Here is a 23,514-nt window from a genome sequence, read left to right on the forward strand (position 1 = left end):
ATTCCGTTTAAAATAAATTTTAGACGCTTTGACACAACTTGTTTTTTCAGTTTTTAAGAGTCGAGAAAAAACAAAAGATGACTCTAGTCGCCTTTGATTTTTAATGAGCCTGAAGTGACAAGTGCTCAGATGGACCTTTTCTATTAAGGAGTCTGAAAAGGAGCGAAAGGGATTGCTTTGGAAATCTAGGTAGAGGGATTATCAAACCAATCGCAAAACTGCAGAATAATTTTTACGGTACGGTAGTCAATCTTCCCGAATGTTGTGTTCAGTGCATTGCGATCGATAGGGTGGCAGACACGGCTTCCTATGGATAAGGGATTAAGCCTATTGGGGTCTCCCAAAATATACTCGACGGTACGTGGGAGCACAAGTCCGTACTGGCACTTATCGTCTCAAAGTGGAGGAATCACCCAACCATCAGTGAGAACAACAGTTACCAGGCTTTACGACGCCGGAATACGTCTCTAGCCTAGACTTCTAAATGTTGTGCGTTAAGTTCCAAAGCGTTGTTAGATTCATTGAATTTATTTTAAGTTGATCTTGTTTATGAAGTTTTCCTTTCAGGTTCACCACGAGATGTAGATGTAATTCCTAAAATGCAATCTAAGATGATAAACAAACTTTTTATCTTCTTTGTGCAATGAAAATCCTAGCTACTAGGGAAAAGAAAGACAGAATCTTTTCACAAAGAGCAAAGAGCACACTCTAAATGCACTTTCCTAAATCAAGCCAATCAGACTGTCTATATGCAAATGCACATGCATGTATTTGTTTTCGACTTTCTTAGTATATGAATGCTAAAAAGAAAGTTGATGCACAAATCTGAATTTCTTTTCAAGCGACAAATATCAACAAGTTTCTTTTCGAAATCAAAAAAATGGAGACGATCACAACACCTTACGATTTTGAAATGAATACTTGTTCTTGACACTAGAAAATTGCAAATTCAGACCAAAAGCAATAGTAACAGGATAATCAACCATCAACAGCAATCAAACTCTTTCCTACGATTGAAATCGACACTTGCGACAGTTTCAAATCAAAGGACGACAATACGATTATGCTACTTTTGCAAAGGAGAACTGTAAATGACTCAACAAACACACAAAAACATCTGCAGTTCTTTTGTACAAAGGAGGCGGAATAACAACAAGGAAAAGGGGTTTCAAACAGACATATACTGATCACAGGCAGCAAAATTCAGGAATAGAACTGGAAAGAATGAATCACAGAAGCCACAACTGCACAGAGCTAGTTTGATCAACGCACTTGTAACACAGAGAATCTGAAATGCAACGCAGCTTGTCCACTCGGGAAGTGCGTTGAAATCCAGAATCTCTGAACAGTACCTACGCTGGGCCAGAAATGAGACTCTGTTCGGGTTCTGGGTCATAGTTTGCAGTTCAGTTCTTGGGTTTTGGCCGAGCAAAAAAGCAATCAATAATGCAACAATCAGGGGTAGATCTAAGGAGGATCTAAGAGCTATCACAAGGGAAATCAGATAGTTTGTGAATCAGTTGTTTAAATCATAAACAGATCCAGTGGATGGATTGAAGCAGCAGTTATCTACTTTGCATTTGTTATGGCAAATGCAGTTTGAATGCTACTTGTAAGTTTATGAAATAGACAACAAAGAATGATAAACAAACAAAATAATTATGTCCCCAGTGGAGTCGCCATTTTGTTACAGGGAAAAGTGTCTATATAGAACTGCTCTATCCCACTAAGGTGTGACAGTTGCCTTAGAAACAAACAAATAAAAGCTACTTTCGTTTTTCCTTTATGAATTATAGATAGAGAGGAACAGGAAGACCAACCTCTGTCTTGCGCTAATCTCCTGATTTGATTCCTCTCTTCTTTGATAGTCTTCAGCTACCTGCTCCCTTGCACGCCCAGCTTCACAAAGTACCTGTAAGATCACAGAAGCATAGTACTATACAAAGACATGGATCTATAATCATAAACAATCTAGGATCAGATGTAAATTGACCATACAAATGTAGCAAGCATCAATGACACAAAAGCATGGAGGAAAACTTGAATAGCTTTTATTGATAAACAAGAAAAGAGCCAAGATGAGTTACAACCGGTTGTTCTGACCCAGCATCAACCTCCTAGCAAAGAAGCCCCTCTTCACCTCAAACAAAGCTTAGATCACCCAACAATCTGATGTTTGTCTCAAGAAACCAACAACAATTCCTTACAATATGCAAAATTCCAGCCTCTGGATCTCTGGGATGAGGGATCCATATATAGATATCTGTAAGGGGGATGAGTTAGCTTGTGATTTGATTAGTGTCCTCCCTCTGATAGTTCTTGCTTCCACTTGGAGATTGATGGCCTCTTACTCATCCTTGGTCGAATTCAGTGAGGCAAGTGTCACAGGAGAAGATTCTGGAAGCTTCCATTGCCTCTCCACCTCGCGGAATGACACTGCCATTTGTCATTTCTCGCCCATCACACCCCACAGAAGGGATTTTTGAAATGCAACGCACCCACACAGTGTATTTAGGTGAGATGCAACGCACTTAGCCAGTGGAGCAACTGAAATGATCCTGTTTTGACCAATTCTGAGCAGTTTTTCATGGAGAACTTCTGGGAGAAGCTGTAATCTGTTGACCTTGTTCCTTTAGGGGTTAGAACAACACTTTTAGGGACTTAGGAGCCCTTGATTTATGGACATTTCATGCTTGGGGTTGTAGGGCCCAAAAATGTCTATAACAGTTTCCATTTCCAAAATTGTTATTTCTATTGCATATAATAGGTTTCCTTTTGATGCAAAAATTACATTTTGAAAATAGAATAACATTTACATTCATGCAAGTAGGTTAAAATTTACATTTATGAAAAGTATAGTAACATTTAAATTCCTACAAATAGATAAGCATTTCCATTTATACAATTAGTTTAGGCTCGATTCCATGATATTCACTTCATTGCATCAGATCATCGAAAGAAGGGCACATTGCATGCTACAGATATGGTGTCAACACTTCTTAAGTTTGTATGAACCCCAAGTTGATAATTTAAGTTGGTAGCCTTGGGAGTTGCAACATTATTGTTGCAATACTGAAGCTCATCAGTATGTTGTGCAATCCATTGTATCTCTTCCATGTGAAATAATGTATGTATGCAATATGAACCATAGGTGTTTTCCATATGAATCATAATATGTATGCCATATGAACCTATATATGTCTGCCATGTGAACCTATATATGTTTGCTATGTGAACCATATGTGTCTTCCTTATGAATCATAATATGTTTTTCCATATGAACCTATACATGTTTGCCATGTGAACCTATATATGACTTCCATATGAACCATAGGTATGTCTACAATATGAGCCAATGTAACCACAAAGAAATATACAAAAACGAATCACATAGCATATAATGTATAAATTTGATGCCATTGTAATATGAGATATGTAATTTTAACTAGAGACCATAATATATGTAAATGATGCCACTCAATTTATATAAGAATATGATTCCATGGTATAGAATGTGATGCCAACATATGTGGCTTGAAATCAATCATAGAAGGTTGTACACTATACAAAGCATAGATGGTTGTTACCACCCAATCCATAGATATATAATTTCTTGCCATACATACCATTTAAAATTGTCATGCAAAGTTTCCATACTACAAATAGTTACCATGCGAAGTTTCCATACGAACCACCGTCACAAAAATGACGTCAAATAAATTGAGCCATAAAAATATATACACAAGCTATAGGACAAAGTGTAGGCCTTTTGTAATATGCGAACCATCACAAGGTTTATTCGAGCCATAGGAAACGAGAACTGATAGAATATTCAAATTGCAGAGAGATGAGTGCCATTTCTGATCTCAAATGAGGCACATGATACTGAATCTATAGTTAATACTTAGAGTGAAGGGACATGTCCCTTAGGGTAGGTTTACTTGAGGCTAATATAAAATCCCAAATAATAAAATTAATAATAATAACATTTCTCTTTTATCCAATATTATTTTCTTTTGTCCAAAATAAATCTTCTTTGGGTAGTTGGGATTCCTTTGAGGAAGGAGGGTTTCCCTTTTGGGGAAATTCATCCCTCAGTTGCCTTATTTTCAACACTCCCTCTCAACCAGGGAGGAATTTAAATTTGCATCACAGGGCTCATCTTAGATGGCATGTCTCAATATAAGAAGGCAAGCAGCTGCATCGGTATACATCTCATATTATCTCATATAATGAGAATGATCCTCCAAACCCTATTAGTCTCTAGATCAAGTTTCATGGCCTTCATCTGAGCTACATTGACAAGACATCCATATCATCACATCTCATCTCAAATTTTTTGATCTTTGATCATATATTGAATAATGATATCTCAATCTAAAGAAGAAGAATCATCATAGGGGAGCTCCAACTACCACCCTATATCCATAAATAATAGGGGAGATTAATCTGCCACCCTAAATATCCAATTGACAATAGGCAAGGTACAACTTACTAGGAAAGGATCACAACCATCTTGTTGTGTAATGAAAATAGGTGAGATATAACTTTCCATGAAATGTAAGGATCACATCCATCCTATTGTCTAATGACAATGGGAGAGATAAAACTTACCATGAGATATAAGGATCACAACCATCCCACTGTCTGCTAATCGTCCCACCTTGACCCTCAAGTGTCAAGTGGTAGAACACCTGCATCCCATCACTAAGTATCCTCACCCATTGGCCATATGGGTGGAAATCCCAACAAGCCCAACTTATGGGTAGGATGCATATTGGGGTATACTCTATCAAATCCAACTGGTAAGGGAGGATATCCAAACTTGTCATTACAAGGATCATATACACCCTACAGTGACAATAAGCAGGATAACCCAACTTGTCATAAATGACAAGGATCACACATCCTATTTTCTAGAGTTCCCTCAACCCCAAGAGCCCTCCATGCTCCATTCCCTCCCTGGGATATCAAACAGCGGGGAAGAGAATTATTTAGTGTTCTCAATCAATCGTGACCCCTCCCTCTCATCAGTGCCTTCACTAGGCTTACGACTGTTAGTCTTGGACATAGTGCATAACACCTGTAGAATATTGGGTCAATCACAAGATTACATGAAACAAATTAAGGATCCAATTCTTTGCTTGCTCATCAATCGAAATGTTATGGAGCTTCACTGCTCCCTTTTGCACCATATCCCAGATATAGTGATATCCAATCTAAATGTTTTTGGACCTATCATGGAAAACAAGATTGTTTGCATGTTAGATACCACAATATGACACAATATATCATAGTCATGCCCAACATATGCTCAAACAACTCTCCAAAGGGATTTCTCAATCATATTGTCTTGGATCCAGGCATGCTAGCAACAATGCATACTCCCTCTCAATGCAACAAATTTCAGCACCTGTCTCATCTAGGAAATCATGGAGGATCTAAGGCAACACTCATATGTGCTCTTCTAGGCAATATCATTCTCAACATTAATATATCCATAAAGTCTCAAGTATCCAATAATGTGTCTTAGTTCAAATTGCAACATTCTAATATATCAAGACTCTATAAGGCTCAAAGAACATACTTCAAGTCAAGAATCCATCAAGCTATCAACTCATCGTGGGAATCCATCAAAACTATATTTTAAGAGGAGGCTCTCTCAACTGGTTCATCATGCCAAGTCTCTGACAACATGCTTCCCTTGACAAGGAAATCTCATCATTTCTCTGTTACACTTCTAATCTCAAGAAGTGAATCATCTTGGGTTCAAGGGTCAAATCCCCTTGGCACTAAATGCTGAGATATTATTAATCTTGTCATAAATAAATTGTCAGCATAGAAAACCAAATATCAAAGACATACCTTTGACCATGAAGAGAGATCATATGTTGCATTAGATGTCAATCATTTCAAACATGCCAAGCTGAAGGGACTTTCTGGAGTCCATATATATCTTTTTTCAACATCTAATAATAATGCATATAGCAATAGGAGTTGGGTTCTCATCATAGCCTTCTTTCTCTGAGAGCACATTTCTTATCATAGTTTCAACCATATCACGAAAGCATCAGATATTGATGCATCTATAATAGTTCTTGCATATCACTCTTAGCACCATATCATACTGTTTCACTCAATCTACTCCCTCTTAATAGTAAGCTTCTTTAATCATAGTTATCAACCAAGGATACTGCAACCCTTCCTTCGAGGTCTTGAGATCTTGTCCATTTTCAAGTACCACTCTAATCATGGGATGGTTTCACATCTTCCTCAATCTCAATATAGAATACTTAATCCTCCAATTCATCAAATATACCTATGACTTCAAAACAAAAGTAAGAGAAATAATGGCAGAGTAAATAATCATAATGAAAGTGTACTTGATGATGAGGTATGACTGTCTTTCTTTTCTAGAGGAAGAGTGGCTCCTTTATTTTCCCACACCAACTCCCTATTGGAGTTAACCCCTCCTGCATTGCTTTGCATCTTGATGATCCTCAAGGTGGATCATATCCTAATCTAAGAAGTTAGAGAAAAAAATAAAATAATCATGCAAGAAGAATCAATAATTGAAAAGAATAAACTCACAATAATATTGACACAAAGAAATGACATAAGTCTTGAAAGTAATTATCTTTAATGTAGATTGTGGGAAGCTCTAAGCTCCCTCTTGATAATGTCTTCCTCTTAGTTGGAGACACCACTATCCATTTATCATATGAAAATGTTGTCTTTAGAAGAAATGCATCCTCTTGGGCATCATTTGTATTCTCTTTCTGATTGATTGCAACATATTGTCTCCCATTAGGTAGGATACTAGGGTATGTATAAATATGTCATACGTTATTGAAGAATTCAATGGCTTCTCACTAATCAAGAAGATTTTGCTTCACACTAGGGTTTTAATGCTATAGAACCTAGGCCATATCCAAGGAAACTTCAAGGATTTCTCCAAACCCTAATCTTCTCTTGCAAGGAAAAAAATTCCATAGGGTTTCCTTCAAAGCCTAGGATTCTTTTAGGTCTCTACCATCTTCACTTGCTTACATCATAGGTGTCTTTAAGGGGGTGTTCTTAATGACTTTTCTTCAACCCAAATTTGATACCATGTTAATTTTTAAGGTGAGATTTTTCTTTGTTGTAGAAGATTTCACTTTCAGCTAATTTTAACTTTTACATCACTTTCACCCCATAAAATAATATAAACATTAGCAATTATGTAGGGAGAACAATAATGCAACGGAACAATAAATAATGACAAAAGAAAAGCATGAACACATAGAGACACCATGATTTAGGCTAGATACCAGGGAAATACCCCACAAGGGGGATAATCCAACCACATTCTTATTCTATTAGATATTCATTAATTGTTTAGATGAGATACAACGTACATCCATAATGAGATACATCAATAACATCGGGCCTCCTAGTGCCAATCCAAGTCAGTTCACAACTAGGTTTGTGAAGTAAATGATCTGATTTCTAATGAGTTTCTGCCATATCACTGTCATATATACCAATCATCATGACATCATTGTAATTGAAATCACTGCCATAGTCACATTGTCATGTAATGGAATTTTTCATATCAAAATACTATGAATCACCACCATATATTAGGGTCACTGCCATTATACCAAAGATACTTCCATGTCATATCACTTCCATACTAGGTTACTGCTATTATACATCTCACTGTCATCACTAACTCACTGACACGATGTATCTTACTACCATCAAAGATTACTATTGTGAATATACTATCATTTTCCAAAACCAACTGCCATGAAAATGTCACTACATGTGAGTCACTATCAAGATAATTGACAAATTAGGTCCCTATCTCAATATCACTGTCATGTGAAAGTAAGATTTCCATACACATTCATTAGGACGTTGTCACATTAATTGTCATTCATTGTATCTATATCCATACAAAACTAGGTCATTGTCATATTCATGCGTATAAAATCCATGCCCCATAGAGAACATAGAAGAAATTTGATGGAAGTGATGCCATACATAGAATGTATTTATCATTTGACACTATTGTGTGTTTGCTATACACCCCATTGTATGTTTCCCATGGTAACCATTATATGTATGCCATGCAAGGCATTGTATGTCTACCATGTGAACCAATGTATGTATTCCATGTGAACCATAGATGTCTGCCATATGAATCATAGTATGTCTTCCATATGAACCTATATATGTATGCCATACGACCCTATATATGTCTACCATGTTAACCATAGGTATCTACCATATGAATCGTAGCATGTCTGCCATATGAACTATATATGTTTCCCATTTGAACCTATACATGTCTTCCATGTGAACCTATATATGTATGTGATATGAACCGTAGGTATATTTACCATATGAACCAATGTAACCATTGAGAAATATATAAAAACGAATCACAGACCGTAGCATGTATAAATGTGATGCCATTGTAATGTGAGATATGTAATGATAACCAAAGACCATATCATATGTAAATGATGCCATTGAATTTATATAAGAATATGATGCCAACATAAGTGATCTGAAACTGATCATAGAAGTTTGTACACTATATGAGTCACAGATGGTTGTTTATCATATGATACACAGATAGATAATTGCTTGCGATACATACCATATAAAATTCCCATGTGAATTTGTCATACCATAGATAATTACCATGTGAAGTTGACTTAAAAACCACAGTCATATAAATCACATCACATAAATTGAGCCAAAAAATATATTCATGAGTTACAAGATAGAGTGTGAGCCTTTTGCAATATGCAAGGCATCACAGGTTTTATCCGACCTATAAGAAAATCGAACCAATAGAATATTAAAACCATAGAGGGATGAGGGTCATTTCCCATCTCAAATGAGGCACATGATATGGAATTTATAGTTAATCCTTAGAGTGAAGGAGCACATCCCTTAGGGAAGGTTGACTTGAGGCTAGTATAAAATCTTTGTCGGGAAACATGAAATTCAAATTAATTTATTTCCCAAATAATCAAATTAATAATAATAACATTTCTCTTTTATCCAACAAAATTTTCTTTTGTCTAAAATAAATATTCTTTGGTGCAATTGGGATTCCTTTGGGGCAGGACGATTTCCCTTTTGGGGAAATTCATCCTGAAGCTGCAAAATTTTCAACACTCCCTCTCAACTAGGGAGGAATTTCCATTTTCATCGCAAGACTCATCTCAAATGACATGTATCAATATAAGAAGGCAAGCGACTTTCCTATACCTAGCACATAATTTCCATTAGACTCAGAAGGAATTGTAATAAACTTCAAGCATACCTCATTGAAAACTCATTAATATGGTGAGACTTGCAATTATGTTTACTTCATGTCACAACAAATCAAATTATCTCCTTGATTAAATCATCATGTATAAAGATATCACATCTGGTTATTTCAAAACCTAACCATCATAAATCAGAATCCTAGATTATGTTCATAATTTTGAAATTAAAAACTAAAAATGAAATACTAATGTTTATATTTCAATGGTTCTTTGCTTCTCCCTATATTCTTTGTCCTTTCCGTACACACATTGAATTAGTTGTGAAACCCAACAAGCACCGATTGCCTTCTCTTCTCTTCAAGGCAACTAGGGAATTCATAAACTACACCGCCTCCTCCCTAAATATCAACAACAAGGGTATCTAGAGGCTGTACCACCTCTACCCTCAGTATCAACAACTCAATATTGGTGTCTTCCCAAGATGTCCAGGGATCCAGGGACTACTATCTCAACCCACAACCTTCAGGGAACCCTATTGGGTGTGGACCTTGATTATCTTCCTGATTGTTTAGAGGTTTTTTGTTTCAGTCATGTTGGATCCTTGTTCTTAACAGGGCAGAAACTCTGCCTCTATGATCACCATCAAGGGGGTCCGAGGGGGGTGATGATGATTTTATGAGACCCCCATTGGTGGGTGTTTGGGGGCAGTGTCGCCAGAGCTAAAAATAAATGAAAAATTGGTTGTAAAATAATGTAATTTCGTAGTCAATGTGGACTGTTCATTAGGTGGATGATTTGACAGTAGAAGTTATGCTAATTTAGGGTTTTTTTCCCCTAGAATGCAACCCTTTGTTTATGTGAGGTAATTGTATTGCAGTTGTGTATTATTATTTTGAGTGAAAATGAGAGAAGAGACTACGTGGGAGCTAAGAGGAAATTATAGTAGATTTGTTGCAGATTGTATCTCCTCATTTTGCTGGATAATATATAAGGAAGGACCAACTATTTCTCCATGGATGTACGCCAAATTGGGTGAACCACATATATTTATGTCTCTCTCGTTTTATGCATTTCTGTATTTTTGTTTTCACAATATTTTATGTGTTTCATTGCTTTGTTAGTTAATTTCTAACAAACCCAAGTTGTTACAGGGCTCCAACCCATAGCCTCTAGGGAACCTTAGCTATTATAGGGCTCCAAAGATCTTATCCCAACCCACAACCTCCAGGGATCTTGAGAACCAGTCCCTTCACAACACATACAAGAGCACACATTGTAAAACACAACACATACATTTACACACAATACAACACAATGAATACACATGTCACAATACAACAACTACATAATACACATGACATAGTACAACATGTACACAACACAACATGTGTAACATGTACACAACATTAGTAGTGCACATGGAGAGACCACACTGTCTCTACTAGGAAACCTTCCCTCTAGTGTCTTTCCCATGCCTTCCTGTGTGCATCCACAACCTAAGAATCGAGTCTGTGGCTCTTTTGACTATCCATCCTTGTCCCAACATGCCACATATCACACTGCTTTTATTCCGCTGATGTATACTTCAACATTTCATGTCCATAACATAAACATAGGCATAGTTATAAGCACATAATATCAAAATCGTATCCACATGATACTAACCTCATAGACCTTTCAGGGCTACTTGTCCACTTGATTCCTCATATACCAGGAACCTTTCCATGTCATTCTCCTGCATAAAGTAATCATTATTACACAAGAATTATCCCTGACAACCCTATCAGACAATGGTATTCACACACACACACACACACATAGACTTTAGCATAATCATGATCACAACATAATTACCAATATTCATAACATAATTACCAATGTTCATAAGATCAAGGTTAAGATAACTTCCTTTATCCATGCAATGCATGCACAAAATTAAGAACAACAATTCCCAATTTAGCCAAGGCATCTGGTATGTCAAATGCATTTACTTTATCTTTCCTGATTACCTTTCTCATGACTGTCCTACCACTATCCATTTATCCCATTGGAACCAACTAACCAAACTAGTTTTCATATTATTTCCTTCAACTTCCCTTTATTCATGCACCGGGCTGCATTTGGGTTTTATATTACTTGTTGGGTTTCACTCTGCACTCCTCGATCTCCATTAAGTTTCCTCTTTCCCCAAACATTCCCAAGCCTCTCAAAACATAAAAGGAAAGAAAAAGAAAACAAGGAAAACCAATAAACAATACAACACCACAAACAAAGTGGCATGGCCATGTACCAGTCATATTCAAAACAGCAAATCAAGCAAAAATAAATCACAAAACACCAAAAGCACAAAATTTTCAACATACACCATTACTCAACACCCATGGTTTCCTGACGCTTCTAAGGGTGCATGAGTGAAATCTTAGCCTGATACTTCTTCAAGATATATGGATGTCTCTTTTTCCATGCAATTCCCTACATCACTTTTCCATAAACAAACAATTGTCAGGTCATTGATAAATATAACAATATACCAGTTTCCTTACCTTGTTGTACCAAGCATGCTTCCTTTCAATTGAACACATGCAAATATCATCTCTCAAGGGATTCCAATTCCCTTGATGAATCCAACTATGATTAGAAACCAACTATTATTCTTGCATCTGATCAACCGTCTTCCTGTAGCGTCCTCATCCCCAAAGAGCTTCCATGCAATTTTACTTGCTCTATTGCTAGGTCTTGAAGCATAAGCTTATTCTACTATAGGATGCATTGAGGCTCTACCTAGAACTCTCCCTATGGTTCCACCTTCCATATTGATGATGGATTCCTGATGATCTGTCTACCTATTATTAACTGCTACATATACTAGGGAATTCTCTGGCCTACATCCCCAACTATCTGTGCCTCCTGAGCATTATAGATATTAGGCCTATCACACTTTTGCTATGCCACTCTAATACAATGTGCAATTCTTCCTACAATGATCTCCACCACTGGTTCAACACCACAATGGTTCTCTAACATTACCTCTATTCTTCTGCTCCACATGTTGCAACCCATGTCCTTTATCATCTGCATTGAGCTTCTTATGAAAGGCCATATTTTCCTTGTCACTTTCATTCTGAGATCTTCCTTGCTTCTTAGACCACTTTACTTTAGTATTCTCAATACCCTTCCAATCACACCTGAACTCAGGCTTACAGTTTGATTTCTCATAACATTGCTTCAACTTTCTTAAACTCTTCTGGAAAGTACCCCCCCTCACATATCCTATAAGGATGTTGGTGGTGATGGTGATGATGTCTCCTAGAAGCAGAACTAGAATAACATCCACTAGTGCTAGCCCTCCTCTCAGGTGTATCCAAGAGTCTTCCACTCTTCATTGTATCATAAATTTCCATCCTATACCTTTTCTAAGACTTTCTTCCATCTGCACCATTAATATTTTCTTCCTTCCAATCCTCATGACTGATTCCCAACTATCTCCGCTTCTGCAAATTTGAAAGGCTTTAAAGAATCACTACATTGGCCTCATCTTGATTTTCTTCAGCTTTCACAAGCCTTTCTTGTACCTCAATCAATATCTCATTATCTGCATTGCAACTTACAATCTTTTCCTTCAAGCTTCTCGATATATCTCCTAGATCATGATAGTCTCCCTCTCTTTGCTTCTCAACTGATCTCTCCCATCCCACCAATGTCTCTTCTGGCCTGTATAGAGAGTCATATGAAATGTACTTAAGTATTCTTCTCTTCATCCCTAGTCTTCTATTGTCCTACAAACATATCATGCTAGAGAAACAAAATGGAAGACATAATCAAAATCATAACTCAATGTATCTCAGGGGAGGTTATTACATCTACAAAAGTTAGTCCATATTAGCACGATACATAATAATTTCAAGAAATTAACTATCATTAAAGCAATCACAATGAAAATAATTAACATGCATATGACCATAATGCATATAACACCAATTAACCATCATGCATTCATGCCAAACATATATACTTTCATGAAAACCTGCTTTTACCTCGAGGTCTAGTGCTACAACCTCGCTTTGATACCATTCTATAACACCTCACCCCACATTTACCCTCTTTTACAAGCTCACCTGGGTAAACATGACCTGAGAGTTACTATGCATGACCCAAATTCCAAGATTTCATTATGGAAATGGGGCCTAACTTGCCGCTTATCCAAATCTTAGTGCAACACTCGGGGGCACATGGTCACATATTTAACCTCTTGAATTCACTGGTGACCTCTTACTTGAGTCTAGGCCACTTGACCTAACTCATAGCCCAACTGAATGCAAAAAATGAATTTAGTGTGGCTACAGTCTTGTAGCTGCACAGATGACCCATTCTCCCAGTGGCTGTAGCCACATAGATGACCAAGCTTTAGTGCAGCTGGGGTAGAGGATTCCTAGTTTCAAAGTTTGGCTCTAGAAACATAAGCCAACAATCATCCAACTGCCTAGATCCTTCCATAACTTTGTCATTGACCTGTACAAGTATTCATGCACTATTCTTGGCTCTGTTCTTACTCAATCTTGTCAAATACATGATAATGATTTATACAAACACTTTGTAGACAAAGTACCTATAGCTCATGAATGCATGTCTGTTCACTAACTCATTAAGTTATTTGAGGATTATCAAGAAGGCTCACTGGCCTCTCTTACCAGTTGTACAAACACATGTTACCTCATGCATTCAAATATATAAACAAGAGCCTGTCAAACCATGGAATGGATCCATATCAAGAGCACACCATAAATGAGGACTATACCATGCATGTAACCAACATTTAACCACAATGGGACCATGAAAAACTAGTCATGAAATCACACATCAAATAAGAACAAGTGCTCATGAATCTCAATAAGAATTAAAACATAATAACATATGCAAATTCCAACCAAGTGAGGGACTTCCACGTACCACCCGACCATAGATTGGGCTGAACCAAATCTCTCTTTTACCCAATCACCCCATGTTATTTGGCATGGAATCCCCCCACCGTAGGTTTTGGGGCTCAAAGCCCAAGTTTTGGTCAAAGGTTTTGTAAGACTCTGCGAATTGCAGGTGTGGAGTGCGAAGTAGAGGTTAAGTCATAGGGCTATCCGCCCTAAAGCAATGTAATGTAATGTAAAGTCATGTCAGCCTACCCGTGGTCCACAGACCATGGGATTGTATAAATAGAGTGAGGCTCTAAGTTGAAAAGATAGTGGATAGAGGAGTGAAGAGCGAAGGAATAGTTCGAGCTTAGAGTAGGATTCTAAGTGTATTGGGTCATCGTAGTAGGAAGAGACCCTGCAGCTGAGTGCGCAGAGGCCTAGTAGAGTCCGCAGCTGAGTGTGTGGACCCCTGCAGCTGAGTACGTAGTGCGGTGTTGAGTTTGTAATCGAGATTGAAGATTAATAAAGAGAAGTTAATTCTTATTTCTATGTATTTACTGTGCATTATCTTCTTTATGTTTATATTAGTTTATGTATCATGCACACTGATATGATGGCTGAATATGTTGTAATAACCATTAAACTTACACACACAAGTTAAGTAATTAGTTAATTAGCAAGGAACTTGGGTATTAAATGGGTTGCACCCCGAGTAGGGCTGCGCAGAAACAACAGCACGGGTTGCGAAGGAATAGCGTGTGCGCGTAGTGACGGGTTGGACCGCGAACCTCTAGAAGCCCATCAGACATCCCCAGGGTGCGGAAACCTAGTTCTAGCACCCTCCCATACTACTTTGGGTGAGACCTTAGTCTGCGCTCCATGGCTTGTTGCCAAAAGGGCCAGTAGTACCATGATTTGCTTGGCTAGATCACCTCTAAAACTAGGTTAGGCCCATATAAGCCAACAAATGGTTCCGTTGCCGGGACCGAGATATGCATAAAGGATGTCTGAAGTTGTGCCACTAGAATCCAACAAAGAAATAAATTGAAGAGTGGTTGGACAGGAAGATTCACGAGTTTGTGGTGTAGGAGAATAGAAATCTGCGAGTATCTAAGAACAGTGGTTGGAGCGCTATTTGTATACGAAAATCCATGAAATTTTCTTTGCATCTTTTCCTTTTGAGCTGTATGAGTGGATCGCGAAGTTAGAAGATAGCTAGGGAAGGTGTAGGCTCGACAAACCAATAGTATGGGCTTCAGAATTAGTGTGTAGACTAGAAGCATCAAAAGATAAGATAGTGCGAGCTGTGGACCATTGGTTCAACTAAATAATAGGTGGATTTATCACTGAGTTTGCAGTAGACACGACCGTCAGCTACAGTGAGGCAGAGCGATGTTTTCTCAAGGGACCATGAGGTAAGTATATTAAATCTTTGAACACTTGGATTAAGATGCTATTGTGTGAAAAGTGGGTTATGCGAATAAATTAATGTTTGGGACTACGCAAAGCGGGAAGATCTACAGAAGCAGAAGTAGTGAAGAGTTGGAAAATAGTCCCTTAATTTCACCCTCGCAGGAAAGCGAGGAGGAGCTCGCGAAAGTTTCTCCGAGAAGTGCGGTTAGTTTGATAAGACAGAGAATTCTGCGTTTACCACCTCCACCCACACCGCCACCCGTTTCACCCCCCTCACCTCCATCTCCACCCACTCCACCTCCGCCACCATCGCAGTTCAGTATGGCGAGTGTGATCAAACTGTCGGTGTTCAGAGGAGTAGGAAATGAAGATCTGGACCAATTCTGGTTCGTGGTAAGAGCAATATGGGAAGCACAGGGCGTCGTGGATGATAATATTAAAAAGGCTACACTGGTGAGTGCGCTGCAGGATCACACATTAACGTGGTATATCAAGCATTCTAATGACCACCCGAACACAGGAATTGTAGAGATCCAGGCTGTGCTGAACATGGAATTGAGTAGGCCAAAATTAGAAACACAATCAATCATTAGGTTTAAGGAGATCACGATGCTCCTGGGCGAGACCCCCTGGGATCTGGACCAAAGGTTGAAGAGTACGATCCATGAATCCAATATGACGTTAATAGATGCACAACATCGTGCATGGTTTGTGGCCTCACTTACACCTTACTTAAGGACGTCGCTGTTATAACAAAGACTTCCCACCTAGGTCGAAGCATTGGAGATGGCAATGAGATTGCATGAGACCCCTATACAAGACCTTGGGTTGGGAGTCCAACAAATTCACATGCAACTGTAGAATCTGTGTTTGGAGATGCAAAGTTTGAAATAGGACAGGACACCTTGACCAGAGGTGCATGAGGAAGTATGGTGCATAAAATGCAAAGGCCAAGGGCACGACAAGGACCACTATCTAGTGTTCACGAACTACTTGGCAGGAGGAGGGTCAATGCCATTAAGATCGGAGGCACAGGCAGGGCCGAGCATGGCGTCTGCATTATGGTGCGCGATCTACCAGATAGGAGGAAAAAAAACCACATATAATTGTCATCTGTTGCAGAAGTATATGCAGACATCCTAGCAATTGTTCTGTAATTTCTGCAGGTCGGTAGGCCATGACGAACACACCTGCCAAAGATATGAACTAATGATGGATCAGAATCCTACCTACAGGGTGCAGGCTGAAATGCGAGCCCTCGACCCAAATGCAAGGATGGCACGTGCTGGGTTTCAGGGGCGCGATCGGGGTCAAGGCAGAATGGGACCAGGAAGGGGTTGCGGCCAAATAATTTGTTACAATTGCGGAGGGCCAGGGCATTGTGCCCAAGATTGTACAAACTCGACTAAGATATCATGTTGGTACTGTAATTAGTTTGATCATGAGGCAAACGATTTCCCTTCGCTGATAGTGAGGATGCGTGAAAAGGGGGTACTCCAGCCCCCCTCCGACCTAGAATTTACAAATGATGAGGTCTGAATTGCACAAAGAAGACCCAAATGTAAACATGATGCTCAGGAGTGGTATGACCATGGGAGATGATAAAGGGAAGCAGCCAAAAGAAAGCGCGTGGGTTCACAAGGCTCCTACAAAGGAACCCGAGTTTGACTTAGAACGCGCGAAGGAGACATTCATGGAAGCTAAGAAGAGCTTCACGGAGGCCTCCACTTCAGGTAGTTAGGATCAACTTCCTAACTAGAACCAGGGATGGATCCTTCAATGCTCACGACCTTTCTAGAGACATGCATAAAACTGTTGCGTGACAGTAAGGCAGTCAAAGGGCTACATGAACTTATCACTAGGTGCAAAGGGTCAGGAGAACCGCGCGTGGTCCGGAAACTTGGAAAGCATGCATTGCGCATAGGAAGGGAGATGAGGTTGACTGCGCAAATAGGTGAGTATGAAATGGATCAGGTAATCCTGGATCCGGGTTCATATTTGAATGTACTACCAAAGCAAACATGGGAATGCATGGGAAGACCCATGCTATAATGGTCCCCTATTCAGTTACGAATGGCAAACCAACAGAAGATTTTTCCCATGAGAAGAACAAGGGGTAACATTCGATATTGAAGTTGCGAGCACGCAGGTGGATTTTGAAGTGATAGACTAGGCCACTGATATGTACAGAGTCATAAATCTGAAAAAGCGCAAAATGATCTTTGAGAAAAAGTCACTACGCTTGGTAGTATCGCTAGATCCAGCCGAAGGAGCGGGATACACTGAACCAGTGCGCAAAGATGATAGTGATGACGATATTGAATGTATTTACAAGATAACCACGCAAGGAGAGGATTGGGTGAATCCAACTGCAGATGGAAGGATTCATGGGAGTGCAAAAGCTCTTGCACTTTCAATTTAGACGTAGACATAGAGTGATGGCAGAATCGGCTGCACGAAGTAACAACACTGAACTGCAACATGATGATCAGGTCATTGCATTGCATGACAACAGAGGCAAGGAAGTTGCCGACATATGATAGATTGTCCACAGTGGATGAATTTCTGAGCAAATTTGAAAGCGCAGTACCAGAATAGTAGCGGTTTGATGGTTGAAATAGGCACTGCGTGCAACACCTGCACAATGGTGGGGTACACATCAAGGAAATTTCGAGAAGTGACACAGATGCAAAAGGATGATACGCCTATGGTTTTGAAAACCCCAGATTCAAATGCAAGTCAGCCAATAGGGCCGGAACAACTTGCACGCCCACCTATCTCGATGGGTAAAGACATATGTTGTAAAACCCGCACAAGTGCACACCAACCCCAAAATAGAAAATTGGAACAAATCACAGAAGTATGAAAGGCAACGTGTGCTACCAGTTCTCCATGATGAAGCCTTCAATAGGGTGTGCAGAGTACTGAACAAGGTTCACCAGGCGAGACAAAATGATTGGGACTTACGCGTGCCAGCGGTTTGATGGGCCTACTAGACCATGTGTAAAACCATGAATGCGGAGACGATTCCAAAGGAGCGGAACAGAATGGAGATGGTAATTACTGAAGAAAATACAAAAAGGAATCCACACGTACTAGACCTTGTAGTAGTGACAGTGTGCGATGACCAGAAGGAAGAAATCACACATCTACGTGAGGTAGAACATATAAGGATTTAGGAAGCCATCCGGCGAGGGAACCTTAGAATTCGCGGACTCGAAAAGGACTGAGTACGATTGAGGAAGAAAATCATTTTGAAGGATGCTGAGATCAAGAAGTTGGAAAACGAGGTCATGCAGGCATGTCTCGCCGATAAACCAAGGATGAAAAGGCAAGATACAAGTGATTGTACAACTGCATTAGAAGAATGCCGCCGAGAATTTATGACTCTGTTGCCATGGCTACGAACACACCTCACCAAACGCAGTAACCAGGGGAGCACACTACATATAGTAGAACACACAGCGCCGATGGTCGCGTAGACAATTAAGGAGTTTTCATAGACTATGTTGGCAAACGAGGTGAAGTCTCGCACAGGTGGTGCGACCACCTGACTAGCCGTAGGGAGCACAGTGTCAGCACTCTAGACAGTTGAAAGAGAGTGCAAGACTCTAAAAGAGTCTGTTTGGGGGTTGCGCGATGAGGGAGGTGCGCGCAAAAACAACATGACACAAGGTTCGTGCCCACGCATGGGGGGCTGCGTTGCCGCATGGGTAGGCTGGGAAGTAACCGTTGGTGTCACTGTTCATGATGAGATGTCTAATTTAAGGAAAAAGGGAGCAGGTGGCGGGCAATTAAGACACGAATTAAGAGCTAGATTTAGGGCAATCTACTGCCAAGAAAGCATTGATGGCTTAGAATTGGGGCGAAAGGTCAAATTTGAATTCAAAAGGTGCTATAAAACTCTAAGGGCTAGCCATGAGACAACACTTGTTCATTTAAGATTTGAGCAATTACATAGAGCACAGAGTGTTGAGCGCCAAGCAAGATTTGAGCCCTGAAGTTTGCGAACAACCATAGACAGCTCAAGAAAGATGATGGCTACCAGGAGAGGTTTGGGTTATGTAGAAGAAACCACTGACTAAGTCGTGCCGAACCCCACAGTGAATGATGTTCCTAGAGACACTGGGGTCGCACCAAAAATCTCGAAATTTCCTTGGACGCCAAGGCCCAAGAAAGATAAGCAGGCGGCGGGACCAGTCCACATGACCCTGCGGAATCTGCGGTTCAGTAAACTATCCATGGAAGAAAAGGGAAAGGCTGTCACCATTGAGATAGATGATGAGGAGGAGGACCTGCAGGCTCTCATAGATGAGATAGAAGCAACAGAAGACATGGAAGAGGACATCCAGCCGGTGTACGCTACAGCAAAATTATTCGAGTACGTTCCTCTATGGAAAGGGAAAGCTAAGGTACCCAAGGATTTGGATGTCGCTAAGAGTGCACTCCAAACCCTGCTCCTCCCTGATGGAATTGTGTTTGAGGGCTCGGCCCTGGGCTGCATGCCCACAATGAAGTTTGAAGATTGGGACCTCACGGACAGTGAGAAGTTCCCACATTTAGAGACTGAGAACCTCATGAAGCAGAGCACAGAGGGGTTAGTTACAATGCTAGAGCCGCAGAAATGGCTGCGTGGTGTGGAGAAGGCCAGACTACTCCACCTACTATGGATTCCGCACTTTCACCGCGCACCTATCACAATTTTCGTCATTAGGCAGCTGCTTTGCCTGGTGCACGATGGGTACTTATGGCTGGAGGAGCCTATTCCCATCACGGCAGATCTTATCCACAATATTTCCCAGCTCCCTTATAAGGGAAAGGAACTTGTGGAGATAGTTAGAAAAAGCAGAGATTTGGCACTTGCAGAGGCCATGAAGAAGAAATACAAACTAGAAAATAAGAAGAGGGGTTACACAATCAGCAACATTCAAGATAAAGGGGTGCATGTAGCCACCCAACTCCTGGCTGGGAAGGTAATGCGAAAATGTCGTGGAGACGAGGTACCAGTGCCAGTAGTTGCACTGGCAGAACAATGCACGAAGGGGGTCCAATTCAACTGGGTCGAGTTCCTCTGCGAGGAGTTCTTAACTAACTGCAAAGAAGCCCAGGAGTAGGGCAAGACCTTCCACTACGCATGGTTGCTCTTGTCGATTTTGATGGTAACAGGGGAACTGCCTAAGGACAGTCAGTTCCCTAATATTGAACTGGGCTTACCAGAGGCTACAAAATATGCATCACTCTAGGGTACGAAGGATGCCATGCGGATTTGAAAAACAAGGATCTTCTGGGTGCTCATGGAGGTGAGCATCTGGATATGGATCAACAGGAGGTCACGCCTGTCCCCTACCATGTACAACAGTTCGTGGAGCTTTGCAGACTTCAAGGTGGATCTAGCGGAGAAGGATAGAACAATAGCACAATAACAGAAGGATGCAACCAAGTTGCGTGTCACGAAGTTAGCCCAGCAGAGGTGCAACGAACAAGTGGCTGCGGAGGTAAGGACTGCTCACGAAGCAACGAAGGTAGCTGCAGAACAGGAAAAGGCCATCGAAAAAGCAGCAGTAGCACAGGCAACAGGGGCCACTATGACACAGGAGGAAGGGGGCCAGAACGTGTCTATAAGACAGGGACCGGATACAACAGGAGGCGCGAACTCAAGCACAACGTCCACCCAACTGAAACAGGTGCATGTCACGGAGTGATTAGGTCCACGAAAAAAGATCAAGGCATCCAAATTGGACATTGAACCGATTACACTAATAGAAAGTGACCTCTACAACATCGGCGACACAGTTCGCAAAGTCACTAGGGAAGCTCTCCAAGAAGGCATGACAGAGCAACAGATTGTGTTGGGGGCCCTACGGGTGCAACTGTAGGAACTTCAGGTGCGGCCCCACAGGAAGGAATAGTAGCTGCCTACAACGCCACAGGTACATCAGCATCAGAGCAGCTGCTGCACGAAAATATGGCCAACAAAATAGTGCTACCGGACGGAGCACTAACAGCGGAGAGCGAGGAGGACAGAGCTGCAGTGGGCAAGATCAAGGGACTTGGCCTAAATTTGGCTGCCCTTTCACGGGACACATTGTACCAGTTGCAGGACGGCATAACAGCAGAGCTATGCACCTAGGAAGGCCGCGTGATCCAGGTATTGAGTGAGCAGAAGATTAACATCAAATAACTCAGCCTACAGCGTGACGAGCTAGTGTCACAGAATCGACAAATCACACAAACAACAGATGAAGCATGATGACGCATTCCAGAATTATCCATCGCCACAGACCTACCAACCGAGATGTGGATCCATTGTCTGGAAAGTGGAGTCCGAAGCGCGCGCAAGGAAACAACACGAGTGCAGCTAGAGTTGAACCTCCAGATTGCTGAGCTACGGATGAAGGCGCAACCTTCCACTCCTCTGGAAGTTAAAGAGCAATGTGTTAGTGCGATTCAAACAGGATTGGAAAAAATCAAACGGTCAGTGCAGGACTGTACCGATATGTTGGATCAAGCTTTTGACATCCTTACATCCTTGCAGGAGGATCCCAACATACAATGCCTAGAAACAGAGGAGCGCAAACTGCAGGAGCAGTATGACAGTGTAACGCAGATAGTCGTCCTCATGCAATGGCTGGCCAAGATGTAGCAAGCAAGGGCACTGAAGGAACATGTGGATGTTGCAAGACAGAAAGAGGCACTTCTCAAAGCACATGTCCAGCCTTGGATTGATGAAGCCTTCACCATTACAGCCGAGATTGAGGGAAAGCTCGCACAAATGAAGGAGATGTATACACTAAGGTAGATAGTAGATTATAACAGAGAAGCATCAAAGGAACACATGTATCAGGTCCAACAAACCGTAGAATAGTGCGCTGCAGACCTCCGGGTAGTACAGGAACAGCTAGAGGGGCTCACCAACAAAGTGACTTAGGACAAGTTACGATGATTGCGTTGGGGGCCTGTTGGGCATGGAGTCCCCCCACAGTAGGTTTTGTGGCTCAAAGCACAAGTTTTGGTCAAAGGTTTTGTAAGACACCGCGAATCGCAGGTGCAGAGCTCGAAGTAGAGGTTAAGTCATAAGGTTGTCTGTACTAAAGCAATGTAATGTAATGTAAGGTCATGTCGGCCTACCCATGGTCCGCAGACCATGGGATTGTATAAATAGAGCGAGGCTCTAAGTTGAAAAGATAGTGGATAGAGGAGTGAAGAGCGAAGGAATGGTTTGAGCTTAGAGTAGGAGTCTAAGTGTATTGGGTCGTAGTAGTAGGAAGAGGCTCTGCAGCTGAGTGCGCAGAGGCCTAGTAGAGTCCGCAGCTGAGTGCACAGACCCCTGTAGCTGAGTGCGCGAACCCCTGCAGCTGAGTGTGCAGGGCAGTGTCGAGTCTGTAATCAGGACTGAAGATTAATAAAGAGAAGTTGATTCTTATTTATGTGTATTTGCTGTGCATTATCTTCTTTATGTTTATATTAGTTTATGTATCACACACACTAATATGATTGCTGAATATGCTGTAATAACCATAAATCTTACACATACAAGTTAAATAATCGGTTAATTAGTAAGGAACTTGGATATTATATGGTCATGCCCCGAGTAGTGCTGCATGGAAACAACAGCACAGGTTGCGAAGGAATAGCAAGTGCGCGTAGTGACGGGTCAAACCGCGAACCTCCTGAAGCCCATCAGACATCCCCAGGGTGTGGAAACCTGGTTCTAGCACCCTCCCATACTAATTTGGGTAAGACCTCAGTCTACGCTCCGTGGACTGTTATCGAAAGGGCCAGTAGTACCACGATTTGCTTGGCTAAATCACCTCTGAACCTGGGTTAGGCCCATACAAGCCAACACATGCCATATTCCAAGAATGAACATGGGATCACATGGGATAAACCAAAAAATAACTAACTAGGGCTTCCAAAGGTTAAAC

The sequence above is a fragment of the Pinus tabuliformis genome, chromosome X (genome assembly GCF_031772625.1).
Source record: "Pinus tabuliformis cultivar Carrire ecotype Pingquan chromosome X, CPIR1, whole genome shotgun sequence".
Taxonomy (NCBI): Eukaryota; Viridiplantae; Streptophyta; class Pinopsida; order Pinales; family Pinaceae; genus Pinus; species Pinus tabuliformis.